Below are 15345 nucleotides of genomic sequence, written 5' to 3'. Positions count from 1 at the left end.
CCGTTACGGAGGGACACATCAAGAAGCTGCGCGGAGCCGGATACTTGGCCACGAATATCGCGCATCGGCTGCCCGTTGCGAGGCAGATCGTTCCTACCCCTGAACCTCATGAGAGGGTAGTCTTCCTCCACCACTTCCTCCGCAGACTGGGGTTTCCCCTCCATCCATTCGTCCGTGGTCTCATGTTCTACTACGGGCTGGACTTCCATGATCTGGCCCTGAACTTCGTCCTCAACATTCGGCGTTCATCGTCGTGTGTGAGGCTTTCCTCCGCATCCGGCCCCACTTCGGCCTGTGGTTAAAGACCTTCAATATCAAGCCGAAGGTGATGGGCGGCCAACAAGCAGGATGTGGCGGAGCCATGGTGGGCAAGATGCCCAATGTTATATGGCTTGAAGGCTCCTTCGTGGAGACCATAAAGGGGTGGCAATCGGCGTGGTTCTACATCACCGAGCCACGCGACGCCAAATGGGTGTCTGCCCCCAAGTTTCGATCCGGAATCCCCACGCGGCTCACCTCCTGGAAAGAGAAGGGCCTGTCCTAGGGTTCATCGGTAGAGCTGGACGGACTCCAGAAATGTATCTGGAATATGGCCGGCAAGAAGCTCAAGCTTGTCAATATAGTCCAGGTCATGCTCATCCGTCGGATCCTCCCGTGCCAACAACGGGACTTCAACTTGTGGGAGTTCGACCCCGCCCAGCACCAGACTCTGAGCGAGCTCTCCGACACGATGCACAAGGACGTCTGGAAGGTGCTGTTCAAGGGCGCCGAGGTCCCTCCCTCCCTCACCGAGGACCACGGGCTAAGCGCGAAGCGCCAAGCACATTCGGTGAGTTCTATACATCTGGTAGGATATTTATTTCCCCTAGCTTAATCATGTGCGGGGTCTGAGCTCCATGCCTTTGACAGGACTGGGTGGAGACGTCGGGGTAGATTAATTGTCCGGCCCCTCTGCCCGAAGACACTGCGGACGCTCTCCTGACGGAGATGCTGACTCCGGCTCCTTACAAGGTGCCGGAGAAGACCAAGAAGGCCAAGGGAACCCGAAAGAGTTCCCGACGCCAGGCGTTATCGGACTTATCATCCGATAACTCTGCGACGCACTCCTCCCCCGAAGACGAGGAGGAAGATGAATATGCTCCCCCTCCAGTCGGGGGAGACAAGAAAAGTAAGGCCGCCCCAACCGGGGGGGGGGGGGGGCGAAGGGTCCAAGAAGGGAAGGACTCTCCTTCCGGACAGTTCCACCACCGCCGCTGAAGGCGAAGACGAGTGGCTGCCCAGAGCCAAGCCCCTGGCGAAGTCGTAAGTATTAGGATACCAGAGTAGCTCATCATTCCTTTGTCGCACTGCTTCTCCTAACACCGAATCGTGATTATGCAGACCGCCCCGAGCCCGTATCGACGTATCCTCATCGGACGGCTCCCTGGACTCGTCGGATATGGATAGCGAGCCACTTCCGACCGCCACCTCCCCTTGCCCTACGGACAACGCCGAGGTGTTGTCTCAAGAGGCACCGGGTCGAGGGGAGACAGTCCCGGAGGCGCCTCAAGGCGACCTTCCGGACTCCGGGAGCAGAGGGAACAAGGCCCCCGAGGGCTCCGAGTTCGGCCCTCAGCCGAACACCGCGCCGGAACCTCCAGTGGTTCCGGACTCGGGCAGGCAGCCTCCTTCCAAGAGGGGCAAGACGCCTGTGCCGGTGACCTCTGTCCATCCAGAGGCACCGGACAATCTGCTGGGAGCGCTTCGCAACGCTTCCATGGACGAGGAGCACCGCACTATTATGAGTGCGGTGGTCCAGAAGGTTCAGTGTTTGAAATATGGGAAAAATATTACTGCATAGACAGTAGCCCCTAATGCTCTGTTCGGTGTTCACAAAGAAAAGCCAAACAGAGGATCAAACACTATCGCAAGAGTCTAATATAAGTATGTCTATATGTGTATGCAGGCTTCGCTGATGGCCTCTGCCGCACTGACTGCAAAGGTCGCCGCACTGAAGCAGGACCTCAAAGGGTCCACGGAAGAGCTCGGCCTTGCCAAGAGGTGGCTCGAGGAGAACAAAGGTAAGTAGTACCTAGTCTATGGACATATATATGAAAGGAACGCGATTGCAAAACGATAGGATCATCATGAATTTGCCAGGGGCCACGACCAAGGTGGCGACCCTGAAGCAAGCGCTATCCAAGGCCGAAAACAAAGCGGCCAAGGAGCGCACCAAGCGGGAAAGGCAGGAGGCTCGGGTGGGCGAGGTGCAGCAAGAGCTCCACGCTCTCGTGACAAAGCACGAGGCGTTGGAGCTTGACTCGAAGACGCGAGAGTCCGAGCTTGCCGCGGCCCTCGAGAGCGCAAAGAATGCCAAGGCCGAAGCCCAAAAGGCCCTCCAGGAGATTGATGCGCTGAAGAAGATAGCGGCGGGTAAGGCATTCTATATGCAAAGCAAGCATGTGAAAGTAAATTACCTGTTACTTACCCGAATCCGGAGCTCTCAAGGAGCATTCGCAGATTTGCCCCACAGTGTGTCGGATGCCGCATAGTTTTACCAGGTCGAGGAGGGAAGCTCAAAGGAGAAGCTGTTCTGGTCTTAGTATACTGGGACCGAACACCCGATGCCTCTGAGCGACCAGCTGAAGCAACTGGTCGAGCTGCACAAGGCAGCCGAACAGGCCATGCAGGGCTTTATAGTCCGGATGTGGCCTGGCGATGCCCTTCCCAGCAGCTACTTCGGCCTAGTGAGGCGGCTTGTGGATGCCTGCCCATGGCTGGAATTCATCAAGCGGTCTGTCTGCATCGAAGGTGCACGCCGGGCTTTCGCCCGTGTGAAGGTGCAATGGGCCAAGCTAGACGCCGTGAAGCTGATTAAGGAAGGGCCGCCGGAGGGCAAGGAGCATCGCCACCCCGAGATGTACTGTGAGGGTATCCTGAAGGGTGCTCGTCTCGTAGCGGACGAGTGTGTGAAAGATATAATATTCGAGTGAACTCGCTCGTGTAATCCTGTAGTTATGAAAACTTGTTCATATGCGCTATGCAACGCTTGTTTGAATTTAAAATATTACCTTCTGTTCAGTTGTTTATCAAATCTGAGAGATGGCTAGTCGTCGGCTTCTGCCCCCACGCCACGAGTGCTGGGGTGTTCGGGATAAACCTGAGCACTCTTGTTCCCATTTTTGGGTCCTTCGAGGGAGGTGCTCAGCACAACGAACAAGGCAATCGGACTATAATGCATTATCACTCTCACTTAGCCATAGAATTCTATAATTTTAAATTTTGGCGAAGCCCTAATGTTTGGAAGGCCGAACTCGGGGCGCGATACACGCTTTAAGCCGGACAGGGCCGACTCCTCGCTCTAAGCGGCATAAGTCTTTAAGGACTCGAAAACCTCTCGAACAGCGACCAGTCTCTCGCCTTATCATGACAGTTAGTTTTAGCTTTCTCTACTGAGGTGCTTCGCCCAGCGGAACCGCGGCACAATCGCAGTATTTCTCCCAGTGCTACCTTAGCCGATATAGCGGAACGTAAGGTACCAAAACATGGGAGCCAGGCAAACCCAACTATTGACCCAAGACATGATTCGGAGCTGATGCATATAATGCTATAAGTTTGGGGTGCCGCACTGTTGAAAGTGTCCGGACTTCTCACGCCATATTGTGGGGTATCTTAAGCCCCTAGCGTATTGGCCGTACCAAAGTGTACGGGTGCTGGATGTCATGAATGAACATATATATTTATATATATAAAGAAGAATGCAATAATAGTCTTAATGCTATGCATTGTTTTTTCAAAAAGGTGCGTTAAAGCAGAATGATACATGCAGTGCAATAAGCAAAAAGTAGGACTATGTCCCCTCCAAGGGCGAGCTGAAGAATAGTATTAAGGCAAGTATTACACTCGTTATCGTAATCCACCTGGGAGTTCCGTGGTGTGACGTAGCTTTCTGCCTTCTTGGTTGCTGCATCATATGTTCGGCAATCATGCTGCCGGACCGGGTTTCCAGAGATTAAAGTCCTGAAAAGAAAAAAATAACAAAATGGGAAGCCCCTAGTGCGGTTTAAGCCGCGTCTTGGGGCATGCCGTAGTCATGCCCCCTCCCCGCCTGTGCCCATGGTATTTTTAATGCGTAATTATGTACGCGTGGCACGAATTTCACCGTTTGGCTTGGTCCGGGGTGGGGGCCGCATTGCTATGCGAGCTCGGAACGTGCCAGGCGGTCCTGTTGCTGATTACTCCGGGCGTGCTTGAAGGTGTTTGGGTCCTTAAACGCTGAACTAGTGGATTGCCTTAAGAGGCTGCTTTGCGCTTCCGCTGCGAGGGCCGCAGTGTGCTCCTCCGTTCGGAGAGAGCGCTCTGTGTGTCCGTTAACTATAATGACCCCTTGAGGTCCTGGCATCTTGAGCTTGAGGTATGCATAATGCGGTACCGCATTGAATCTCGCAAATGCGGTTCGCCCGAGCAGTGCATGATAACCACTGCGGAACGGGACTATATCGAAGATTAACTCTTCGCTTCGGAAGTTATCCGGGGATCCGAAGACCACTTCCAGTGTGACTGAGCCTGTGCAATGGGTCTCTACACCTGGTATGACGCCTTTAAAGGGCGTTTTTGTGGGTTTGATCCTTGAGGGGTCTATACCCATTTTGCGCACTGTGTCCTGGTAAAGCAGGTTCAGGTTGTTGCCGCCATCCATAAGGACTCGAGTGAGGTGAAATCTATCAATGATTGGGTCTAGGACCAGTGCAGCGAATCCGCCATGACGGATACTAGTGGGGTGGTCCCTGTGATGGAAGGTGATCGGACAGGAGGACCATGGGTTGAACTTTGGGGCGACTGGCTCCAACGCATATACGTCCCTGAGCGCACGCTTCCGCTCCCTCTTGGGGATGTGGGTTGCATATATCATGTTCACCGCCCGCACTTGTGGGGGGGACCTCTTCTATCCTCCAGTGTTCGGCTGCCGGGCTCTTCCTCGTAATCGCTATGTGGCCCCTTATCTTTGTTTTCGGCATTTAACTTGCCGGCCTGCTTGAATACCCAACAATCCCTATTGGTGTGGTTGGCTGGCTTGTCGGGGTGCCGTGTATTTGACACGAGCGATCGAGTATGCGGTCCAAACTGGACGGGCCCGGAGTGCTTGTTTTAAATGGCTTTTTCCGCTGACCAGGTTTAGAGACTTTGAATCCGGCATTGACTGCCGTATCCTCGGCATTGTCGCTGTTAATGCGGCGCTTATGTGTCAGGACCCCGACTCAATGCCACATCGATCTAGCATGTAACACCTCATATCACTTTGCGGCCTCACGCACGGTATCCCCACGGGTGTCGCATTACCTTTGCCCGGGACCGTTTGCGCCTTTTGGCACACGTATATGACAGTGTCGCTAGCATCCATATGATAAGGAGCCCGGGCTGACATGGCTAGTCGTAAACCCAAAGTGGCACAGACTTACAGGGACAGGCATCCATGACCCAGCATCGAACGTGTCGGTCATCAGCGAGTGAATCCAGGCTGTAGCACTGGGCTAGCAGGACTCCGGTGAACCGGGCTGTAGCGGGCTAACAGGACTCCGGTATTCATCGCGTGACATTTCCCCGAAGGGACAGACACAGGAACGAAGAAGGACACATGCCGGCCAGCCTAAGTGTCCCGGAGCAGTAGCAAGCTACCATGGCTCGGTGGAAACACTAGGAGACATTTCCCGGTAAGAGAGGCTACCAAGGATAAACAACTAGGTTGTCAGATCCCACACATACCAAGCATTTCAATAACATACACAGAATATGCTCGATATGTGCAAATACAACATGGCATCACAACATGACTCTACAACTCAAGTATTTTAATCAATAGGCTCCGAGGAGCGAGATATTACAAACATGGGTCTCACGACCCAACAATCAGAGCATACAAGTCAAAGCACAAGCGGAAGCTATCATGTCTGGGTACAGACATCTATAAATGAAAAAGGCCGAGAAGCCTGACTATCTATCAGATCCTGCCGAGGGCACAGGATCGTAGCTGAGGTAACAAGCTAAACGTCGAAGTCCACGTGGAACTACTAGTGAGACTGAAGTCTCTCTGCAAAAACATAAAATAGGCAAACGTGAGTACAAATGTACCCAGCAAGACTTACATCAGAACTAACTACATATGCATCATTATCAACAAAGGGGATGGTGGGGTTTAACTGCAGCAAGCCAGCTTTGACTCGGTGGCTATCCTAAACTACGACTGCAAGCGACTCTTTTGAGGTGGCGCACACGAGTCCACATATTCACCATATCAATACACCACTATGGATCCGCTCCCGTCTCCCTACGAGAACGCCATCCATAGCACTCACGCTTATCTTGCGTATTTTAGAGTATCCACTTTCACTTGTCTATGAACTGATATAAGCAACCCAGAAGTCCTTTACCGTGGACACGGCTATTCGAATAGATGATGTTAACCCTGCAGGGGTGTACTTCTTCATACATGTTTCCACCACTTAGCGTCTGCACACGACATGTGCTTGGCAGACTTCAAGCGAAAGCCGACGTGGGTGTAGACCACGACCTACCTAAACACTCAAGTCTCTAGTCCAGGTTTATCGCCTATTCGGGTTCCATCCATGAGGAGATCCGGCCGGAGTTTCGCTCACAGCCCCAAACGATGTGAACAGGGTTCCCGAGATACCAAACGGGCATCCGGTACACCGTGCCACGTACCTACCGCATCACAGCCCACCCCTACGGTCAGCGCTGTCCACGGCCTCCAGTAAGCTACAAACACCAGAAACTACTTGCAACTCCTGGACAGAGGACTAGGGTGAATAAGAAGTCGAGCGGGGTCATATTTCAGGGCCCAATGTATGGTAGTAGCTGAATCATGGATCACAAACACAGAACTCAGTTCCTGAGGACGGCTTCAATGAGACAACCCACCATGTACTCCTACATGGCCTCTATACCAACACTGTCAGGACCCCGACTCGATGTCACATCGATCTAGCCGGTAACACCTCATATCACTTTGCGGCCTCACGCACGGTATCCCCACGGGTGTCGCCTTACCTTTGCCCGGGACCGTTTGCGCCTTTTGGCTCACGTATATGATAGTGTCGCTAGCATCCATATGATAAGGAGCCCGGGCTGACATGACTAGTCGTAAACCCAAAGTGGCACAGACTTACAGGGACAGGCATCCATGACCCAGCTTCGAACGTGTCGGTCATCAGCAAGTGGGTCCGGGCTGTAGCACTGGGCTAGCAGGACTCCGGTAAACCGGGCTGTAGCGGGCTAACATGACTCCGGTACTCAAAGCGTGACATTTCCCCGAAGGGACAGACACAGGAACGAAGAAGGACACATGCCGGCCAGCCTAAGTGTTCCAGAGCAGTAGCAAGCTACCATGGCTCAGCGGTAACACTAGGAGACATTTCCCGGTAAGAGAGGCTACTAAAGATAAACAACTAGATAGTCAGATCCCACACATACCAAGCATTTCAATCATTCACACAATATGCTCGATATGTGCAAATACAACGAAGCATCACAACATGACTCTACGACACAAGTACTTATTCAATAGGCTCCGAGGAGCGAGATATTACAAACAGGGGTCTCATGACCCAACAATCAGAGCATACAAATCAAAGCACAAGCGGAAGCTATCATGTCTGAGTACAGACATCTATAAATGAAAAAGGCTGAGAAGCCTGACTATCTACCAGATCCTGCCGAGGGCACAAGATCGTAGCTGAGGTATCAAGCTAAACGTCGAAGTCCAAGCGGAACTACTAGTGAGACTGAAGTCTCTCTGCAAAAACATAAAATAGGCAAACGTGAGTACAAATGTACCCAGCAAGACTTACATCAGAACTAACTACATATGCATCATTATCAACAAAGGGGTGGTGGGGTTTAACTGCAGCAAGCCAGCTTTGACTCGGTGGCTATCCTAAACTACGACTGCAAGCGACTCTTTTGAGGTGGCGCACACGAGTCCACATATTCACCAACCAATACACCACTATGGATCCGCTCCCGTCTCCCTACGAGAACGCCATCCATAGCACTCACGCTTATCTTGCGTATTTTAGAGTATCCACTTTCACTTGTCTATGAACTGATATAAGCAACCCAGAAGTCCTTTTCCGCGGACACGGCTATTCGAATAGATGATGTTAACCCTGCAGGGGTGTACTTCTTCACACACGCTCTCACCACTTACCGCCGTTTACACGACATGTACTCGGCAACCTTCAAGCGGAAGCCCAACGTGGGTGTCGGCCACGGCCTGCCTAAACACTCGAGTCTCTAGTCCAGGTTTATCGCCTATTCAGGTTCCATCCATGAGGAGATCCGGCCGGAGTTTCGCTCACAGCCCCAAACGATGTGAACAGGGTTCCGTGACACCAAACGGGCGCCCGGTTTACCCGGCCACGTGCCTACCGCATCACAGCCCACCCCTACGGTCAGCGCTGCGCACGGCCTCCAGCATACTACAAACACCAGAAACTACTTGCAACTCCTGGACAGAGGACAAGGGTGAATAAGAAGTCGAGCGGGGTCATATTTCAGGGCCCAATGTATGGTAGTAGCTGAATCATGGATCACAAACACAGAACTCAGTTCCTGAGGACGGCTTCAATGAGACAACCCACCATGTACTCCTACATGGCCTCTCACCGACACCTTTTACCAAATCGTGTTCACACACTTAGCTCACACACAGTAGGACATGTTCACCCGCCTCTGATTCATCCCGGATGAATCAGACCTGACTCAACTCTAAGCAGTAGCAGGCGTGACAAACAAGCATGAATGAGTAGGCACACAGGGCTCAAACAACTCCTACTCATGCTAGTGGGTTTCATCTATTTACTGTGGCAATGACAGGTCATGCAGAGGATAAAGGGGTTCAGCTACCGCAGCAAGTAACAGATGAATCGATGTTGTCCTAATGCAGTAAAAGAGAGCAGGAGCGAGAGAGTAGGATTGTATCGGAATGAACAAGGGGGTTTTGCTTGCCTGGCACTTCTGAAGATAACATTGAGTCTTCATCAGTGTCAATGATCACATCATCGGTATCACGTCTATCGAGAGGGGACAAATACCGGCAACACAGAAGGGAACACAATCAATGCAATGCACAATATGATGCATGATCATGACATGGCAAAATGAATGTGTTTTGGGCTAATGCAACTAGCAACAGATTAAATGAAGTTGGTTTGAATATAAAATTCAAATTCAAACTCCATATGTGATTAAATAAATGCCCTTTAATTGATTTGTGCTAAACAGCACCTATAAGTTGTTCTAACATGCATGAAAATGGTACATATGGATTCCTTGAATTTTTCTGATAATTTTTCATATATAAATTATTTAATTTGGAGTTACGGTTAATTTTCTATGATTTTTAGAAGTTTTAGGCATTTTCTGAAATTTCTTATATAAAAATAAATTTAGAAAATAAGTTACTGCGTCAGCATGACGTCGGCATGACGTCAGCAAGTCAAAGGCGTCGACCAGGTCAAACCTGACCAGTGGGGTCCACTGGTCAGTGACCCAGTCAACTAACCAAGTTAGTTAGCCCTAACTAACTTAGTTAGCCGGGCGGGGCCCGCATGTCAGTGGCTCACCTAATTAACTAAATTAATTAACACTAACTAACCTAGCACTAACTAAGCAGGCGCCTGGGCCCACACGTCAGGGGGTCAAACCCCGGGTCAACTCGCAGGAGTTGACCCGCGGCTTGTCGCCGGCGACGCCAGCAACGGCGGAGGGCGTCGGAAACGCTCCTTCGACGACCAAGTCGGCGACTGAGGGGCTCTACGCGTAGCTGGGAGTCGCCCGCATCCATTTATGCAAACGGAAGGGGCTGAGGTGGCCCGAGCTCATCGGAACGGGGCCCGCGGCGGCGACCGGAGCACGGCGAGGTCGGGGTTGGCGCTAGAGGGCACGGCAGGTCGCACGGGTGGGCGCGCTCGGCTCCTAGAAGGGTGCTGAGCACGTTGCCGTGCTCGGGGGTTAGCTACGGTGGCTCTAGCCCCGTCTGCGTCATCGCCGGCGGCGAGGAACGGTCGGCTCCGATAGTCGGGGCGGTTAGAAGGCACGGACGGGCACGGGGAGAGAGGGGAAATGGACAGGGGCTCACGAGGGGTCGGGAGAGAAGCTCGGTGGGCTCGGGGAAGCCTCTGCAACGGCGAATTGACGACGGCGATCTTCGGGCACCGGAGATGAGGACGACGACGCTCCGGTCGACTGCGGCCTCCTCTGGTCGCGTGCGTCACGTGTGTAGCTCCACGGGGTCAGGGCGGAGCTCAGGGATGCATAGTGGGAGCGAGGGGGTGGCTGTGGCCCCGGTAAACGGCGTCGGCGGCGATGGGCTCCGCTCGGGAAGGGAGCAGAGAGGGGAGGGAGATCCAGAGAGCGAGGGAGAAGTGAGAGGGGGTCGGGGAGGCGCGTGGCGTCGTCCGGGGCGTCGCTGGGGAGGCCAGGGAGGAAGCAGGAGGTGGCCGAGCAGGGTGGAGGTGGCGCGCGCGGCGGTGTCGCGGTGTCCGTCCTCCTGGCAAGGAGGAAGACGACAGGGGAGGGGGGCGGCGGTGGGCTGGGCCAGCGGGAGGAACTGGGCCGGCTGGGCTGGACAGGTAGGCGCCAGGTAGGCTCTGTTCTTTTTATTTTTTTCTATTTTCTGTAGTTTGTTTTGATTTAGTTTAGCAACTAAATCATTTAAATAAATTCTGTAGATTTTTATGTGGCTTGCTAAAATATATACAAAGCCACTCACAAACCTCCAGAATTATTGGAGTCATATTTAATATATATTTAAATATAAATCCAAAGCAAATAGTTATTGGATTAATTCAAATGGCCAAAATAATTATCTCTGTGACCCCAAAAATATTGGTTTAAATTTTACCTCTTACCAATATTTCCATGGAATAACAGGAACATTTTTTTTGGACACATTTGAGAAGATTTAATTGTTGGTTATTTTTAGAGGTTTCTGAGGCTTTTGAAAATTCCTCAATTCAAATTTCATTTGAATTTAAACATGATGCACACACCAGACAGCACCAGAAGCTAGGGATGTGACAACTCACCCCCACTAAACAAGAATCTCGTCTCGAGATTCAAGCGTAGGGTAAGGTGAAGGGGAAACGCAAACTAGTATAATCTTCACGATCCAGGTGGCACTTCAAATGAACGTTGATTTGAACACCATTATTGTCTTGAAGTCTTGCTCTGAGAAATCCTGTCAACATGACATGGAGGGAAAAAGGAGACTCTAGAAGGGTCGATCTTCTTGAAGATCGAACAACTCACGGAATGAGACATAGGACCATCTCTCGGGTTGAGACACGAGATACACATCAAGAGGGGTGGAAAGAAACGGATGACGAAGGTTCACTAGGTGGACAACAATTCCACACTTAAGAAGGTGGTAATCGGTTGTCAACGTAGCGAGGAGTTGAGTTGCCATGATACCACAACGAGACACCTTCGGAACCGTGACTCGTAGATATCTCCCCTTAAGTGGCAAAAGAATTACCTTTGATTCAGAGATCATTGAAACTCTTTATACCAGCTTAAGGCAAATCGTAATCGATCATTTAGAGGGGTTCGGTAGAATGGCATACTCAAACTTGGATGATGTGGATTACCTTGTTGAAGACAACGTAATGGATGAATTTTGCTTATCACCGGAAATGGAAGAGACCCATGGTAGAATGGCACATTGGCGGTGCAAGATGGGAACAAAATGCAAATGCTGGGAATGATTCTGGTAACTGGGGAAGAACCCAACATTAAAGAGAGTGAATTCACTGTTCGAAAGGTCATAGCATAACCGAGGAAACTGAGAGGAATCCCAGTTAGTGCTGATGATAACACGTAGCGCTTGTGCGTGCTCTCAAGAACTTGAGCATTTCCACAATCATCAAGGTTTTATCAACATCCGTGTCAAGGGTGCCGACAGCACAACATACTACCATGATGAATAGCGATGGACGATGTTCATGCAAAGGAGGATAACACCTTCTCAGATTTCACCTTAGCGAGGCCAAGGAAAATAAAAATCTGGATGATCGACCGAGAGACATTTAGCACTCCGCTTCTAATGTTCTCCTTGATGTGCTAGTATAACCCATTCATAGATATGGTTTGATATCTAAAACATCAAGTAAAAGGTCGGACTTCGGGAACACAAAAATCCATAGGGGCAACTAGGGAGTAAATCCTACGAAATCCTTAAGGGAGGTGGCCAACTTCTTCAATCAAGATATTATAATAATAGGTCTACCGGATGGGTGTGTTGGCCACGACATCCACCTTACCGGTTATCGAGAGACCAATATTATAGTTCTTAGGAAAATGTTCCAACCATCATATCTGCCTGAGATTCAGCTCTGGTTGGTGTTAGGATATTCCAGGCTCATCGAGTCTTAGGAAGAAAAATGAAAGTTTGCAACACAAATCGACGAGATGACGTTGCGGGATTCTCGGGAGATGAACTACGATAGCAAGCTCCAAAACATGAGCTGGTTCTGCTACAAACATGTGAACACGTTGTCCCAGACAAGCATGACCACGTGGTAGTCTTATAATAAAACACTACCGAGTTCAGGAGGGGGAACCATCAACGAGGGTATCGAAGTTCTTTCATAAGTCCGGATTAGCTCTTATGAAGGAACTCCTTCTCCTTAAACAAATCAATCAGTGGCTTGGTGTGCTAGGGATACATATAGATTGAAGGTTGCAAGTCTTCAAACCACAGCATTCTTCGCACGTGTGCATGACTGATTTGGAATGATTCCAAAGAAAGCAACATTGACTTTCTCGAATCCACGGCGGCAACTTGCATCAAATGCATATGAACTAGAGGAAGTCACTTCTTACATCCGAACATATGCTTCATGATCTAGCATGAACAAATGCTTCAAAAGTTTCCAACACTAACTTATTGTCCAACAAAATCATGGAGGAGATAAGGATGTTGTCAATGGGCACAACAACAATTCATCTGGGTTTCCTTTTAAAAGGAATTCCATAGTTAAGTGAACAAGTGATAGCATTGGTCAGACCCAAAAGATATAATGGTGTATGCTCGAGGGATCAACCACGAATAAGACAACATTACGAGCATCGTTGGTACTGATTTGATTTGACGATAGCCCACACTCAAATCAAAGGATTGATAAGACAATAGGTCCAGCAACTGATCACAAGGACCAATCGATGAAGATATCATCTTTCTTCAACACACACTAAACAAGAATATCCCTTTGGAACGAACTAAGTCAGACAAGCTTTTATCTTCCAACTCTCCAAGTTGTTGTCTAGCTTAACCAACTAGCTCAGGGATATCTAACACCGATTCTTGGAGAGAAGGTGGTTCACAAGAAACCAACTTGATCACGAACTCAACATAGCGGTCAGGTGACAACCCGGTAACACCTCCAAGAAGATATTTGGAAAGTCACGAACCACCGGTATGTTACTAAGCTCGAGAACAATCTTGCTTTTGAGGGCAAGACGATATGATCAAATGAGTAAGGACTTGACAAGATCCTAACTCATCAATCGAAGGGTGCACCGAAATAAGGACTAGGTAGCACGATCAGTCTTAGAAGGATGATTCGAAAACCAACATACTAAGAATGAAATTATTATCCTTTATCTACCAAGCAACAGAGTTGCTAGCAGTATTGATTTCACACATCACAATTCATTTGTCGGTATTCCGGTTGCATCAACACGAGGGCCGAGGAATGAACAGTGATGGCAAGAAGTATCACTGTACCAAGAGTTCATGGGATGGTGTGCAATTCCTATAACAATCTCGATATAAAATATGTAATACTCCAAGGTAGAGCAGAACCAAAAGCTGGATTGGCATTTGATCTGCGGAATACAACTACCTTGACCCAATCCTAGATATGGAAGAGGTACTGGAGTTTGTTTCTCCTAGTCATTCCGGAATAGAATGGCTTGACAGACCACAAGAGTCATAGGCATCGATGAACGAACGCACGCATACTCTTGACTATCAATTGATACACGAGGGTCAGAATGCAACTAAAGAGAACAACTCAAAGGAACATATAACTTTCTGAGTTGTGGATGCATAGATTAGTATGTCGAATCAAGTTCAACATATTTCTTCCGGATAACCCATGCAGAAAGGTAGAACTGGCAGAGTCACGATTTATGAATGGAGAACTCCTCAAGAGTACTCTAATTGTGATTTTTTTTGATCCAATAAACATCTGCCATAAGTAGTTCATGGTATTTGGAAGAAGAAGATACCACGGACTTCAAGGACTATCGCAAAGGTTACTAATATCCTAAAGGCACTAGCAATTACTATCAACATGAAGTAGGTAGAGTGAATCTCGGGTTCAGAACCCAGGAGTAGAATACCTACTACTAAGTAGCATCACGGGATGCTTCCGAGAATAAAGGCCAGAATCATCACACTGGAAACACAAATCATGGCTAAATTACTAGATGATCCCCTAGGACACCTAGGGTCATAATAATATCTCCAACATATTTGTCGAGGCAACAGAGTACCTCAACTCACCGATTAGTGTGGTTAATCTGGCCCAAAGGAACATTGAAACCAGAGGGAAAGGATTTTGCAAATGCATTAGACTATTTAGAAACCTGGAATGACTCGGACAGCATAACAGCTATAATTGCTCAAAAAGATTTGAGACAATCACAAAAATGGTGGCATAACCACTCAGAAGCACAATATCAAGGTTCCGAGATCAACAATTAACATACGGAAGTAGTAGGAACTGAACTGAGACTTAAATCCAACAATCTTATAAGTCTAGTGATTAGTAACACGTGATCCTAATAGAAAGAAGAGATAGCCTAGTTCTTAATCCCCGCAGGAAAGATAAGATAACTCAGATCAGAAGGGCATGAGGTATAAGGAGTAAAAAGAGCCTTACGTTCCATCCCACAATCAATTCCCTTATATAACTAAAGAATTTTCTAGACTCAACTTCGACCAGTTTGGCTTGGTAATCCTACAGGCAGTCAACCTGGCTCTGATACCAACGCTGTCAGGACCCCGACTCAATGCCACATCGATCTAGCATGTAACACCTCATATCACTTTGCGGCCTCACGCACGGTATCCCCACGGGTGTCGCATTACCTTTGCCCGGGACCGTTTGCGCCTTTTGGCACACGTATATGACAGTGTCGCTAGCATCCATATGATAAGGAGCCCGGGCTGACATGGCTAGTCGTAAACCCAAAGTGGCACAGACTTACAGGGACAGGCATCCATGACCCAGCATCGAACGTGTCGGTCATCAGCGAGTGAATCCAGGTTGTAGCACTGGG

The sequence above is a fragment of the Triticum dicoccoides genome, chromosome 4A, assembly GCF_002162155.2.
Source record: "Triticum dicoccoides isolate Atlit2015 ecotype Zavitan chromosome 4A, WEW_v2.0, whole genome shotgun sequence".
In the NCBI taxonomy this organism is placed as follows: domain Eukaryota; kingdom Viridiplantae; phylum Streptophyta; class Magnoliopsida; order Poales; family Poaceae; genus Triticum; species Triticum dicoccoides.
This window is presented reverse-complemented; position numbering follows the sequence as displayed.